A 2,500-nucleotide genomic window follows, 5' to 3' on the forward strand; every position below is an offset into this window, starting at 1 on the left:
CCTAACTTAACCTACATTGTGCCTTAACCTAACCCATGTTGTGCCTTAACCTAACCTATGTTGTGCCTTAACCTAACCCATGTTGTGCCTTAACCTAACCCATGTTGTGCCTTAACCTAACCCATGTTGTGCCTTAACCTAACCCATGTTGTGCCTTAACCTAACCCATGTTGTGCCTTAACCTAACCCATGTTGCGCCTTAACCCAACCCATGTTGCGCCTTAACCCAACCCATGTTGCGCCTTAACCCAACCCATGTTGCGCCGTAACCCAACCCATGTTGCGCCGTAACCCAACCCATGTTGCGCCGTAACCCAACCCATGTTGCGCCGTAACCCAACCCATGTTGCGCCGTAACCCAACCCATGTTGCGCCGTAACCCAACCCATGTTGCGCCGTAACCCAACCCATGTTGCGCCGTAACCCAACCCATGTTGCGCCGTAACGTAACCTAAATTGCGCCGTAACGTAACCTAAATTGCGCCGTAACGTAACCTAAATTGCGCCGTAACCTAAACTATATTGCGCCTTAACCTTACGCACGTTGTCGCTTAACCTGCTCTGTAATTGTTATGCGACTCGTTAAAGTAGTGTAGTGTTGCCTAACTGCAACCCTCGCAATATAGTTCGCTACTCGCACTGCCCGGTCCCCTGTGTATCGCGTCATGTTAAACACCCTGCAGGTGTTGCTGACTTTCCACATGCTCCTGTTATACACTGTAATGTGGATAGCAGCGGGACGTACATCCCCCCCCTCTTCCCCCCTGCCTTCGCAAGCTCGTCGGTGAGAAGTGTGCATGTTCAATGCCCTTCGCATGCCGAAGTACTCAGCCTACGTTGTGGTACGGCCTGTCACCTGTCCGCGGATGTACGCAAAACCCACAAACTGTACTGCACATTGGTCCGTATGTACTGAATGATACATCGTGGCACATGTGTGACCGTACGACGACTGCGCCTAGCAACGGCGGACCATACAGTCCAAATATTGTGCACGCAGCTACGTGTCGTCTCCCTTTAGGAGCTGGATTGCAGTGTGGTACGCCATACAGACGTGTGGGAGGAACGGACGCCCTGGATGGCGATCAGCATGAGCAGTCTGTTGATGTAGTGGAGCGTGTATTCGGACGTAGTCGTCTCTTCTCACACACTGTGATAGCATGTTGCACCGCGTTCCACATCTGCGACATGCTGCAGAGGCCGGCTGACAGTCGTTCGCGCAATGGACACCGCATACGTACGGGGGCTACCTTCCACGTGTTCTCTAGGCGTGCACATGTTGATGCGTCTATGTGGGCAGACGTAGTGTGTTGTGACACCTGACACAGGCATGCAATACTCGTTGCAAATGGCGATGGACGTCTACGTTTGCTGGTGACGTTACGCAAATGAACAACTGGTAACCCGTTGTGGTGCGGTTGTTCTCGCTAGAGGTGAATCAGTGTTGGCGACGATCGGTCGAGCTATTAACCGGTTGTTTCATGGATACCCACCATGCCCACGAACGTGAAAAGGGACCCACCATGCCCACGAACGTGAAAGGGGATCTGGGTGTGAGGCGATACGCGGCGGTGGCTGGGTGGGACCGTCCCCGGCCGGTGAGGGGGGGCCGCCCGGCGTGCTGGCAGCGCGGTGCGTGGGCGCACGCGCTACAGCCGGCTGGTGGGGGCGGCCAGTGGCAGGCGCGCCGGCCGACGGACGCGGCAGGCGGCGCAGCTGCGCGCCGGCGCCCCCTGCTCGCGGCGCCTTGCGGCCAAAGTAGGTCCTCGCGGGCCCGGTGCGAAGCGCGGTGGCCATCTGCAGTGTGCTGGTCCGATTGAGGACTGTGTGCGCTGAGGATGCGCCGCCGCCCGGCGCTCGGCGCCGCGACGCCGTCTGCTGCTCGGTCGCCCCAGCGGTTCTCGCAGGTGGTTTGTATCGCAGCTGTGCGGACGTGTTGGCGCGTGCGCTGTGCTGGGAGAGTTCGCTTCGGCACCCAAGTGGGGCTTTTGTCCTTCTGTGGCGCTGGCGTTGGAGCTGCCGGTCACCGTAGGTGGCGCGTGTTGTCTCCCGCCGGCAATGCCACGACAGCACGCTCCCGGGCCTCTGTCGGCAGCGGCAAGCTCAGTTGGGAGCACGGGTGGTCGCACCTAAAGCGTCTACTCGCCTAACTCCGGGCGATTGCGCCTCTCTCGAACCCGACCAAGTACTTAGGACGGCGCTGCGCGCCGCCGGGACCTGAGAGGGTTTCGAGGTGTGTTGTGCAGGGGAGCTCAGCCTCCTCCTGTTTGCAGAATAATTGAGCGGACGCTTGCGTGTTCGCGCGGGCCCCCGGGACACACTCCCGGGCGGCCGGCTGCTCAGCTCTAGTTGACGCAGCTCCCTGGTTGATCCTGCCAGTAGTCATATGCTTGTCTCAAAGATTAAGCCATGCATGTCTCAGTACAAGCCGCATTAAGGTGAAACCGCGAATGGCTCATTAAATCAGTTATGGTTCCTTAGATCGTACCCACGTTACTTG

General features: G+C 58.0%; 1 non-coding gene across 1 annotated transcript in view; it reads left to right on the plus strand.

Annotated features, from left to right (window-relative positions):
* Positions 1-2,359: 2,359 nt before the first annotated feature.
* The window catches only part of LOC126417751 (small subunit ribosomal RNA), a 1,909-nt gene continuing 1,768 nt past the window's right edge, over positions 2,360-2,500 (plus strand). Inside the window, exon 1 of the ribosomal RNA XR_007575813.1 lies at positions 2,360-2,500. This exon is cut by the window's right edge and continues 1,768 nt beyond it. This is a non-coding gene — a ribosomal RNA (small subunit ribosomal RNA).

This window comes from Schistocerca serialis, chromosome 8 (genome assembly GCF_023864345.2).
Source record: "Schistocerca serialis cubense isolate TAMUIC-IGC-003099 chromosome 8, iqSchSeri2.2, whole genome shotgun sequence".
NCBI lineage: Eukaryota > Metazoa > Arthropoda > Insecta > Orthoptera > Acrididae > Schistocerca > Schistocerca serialis.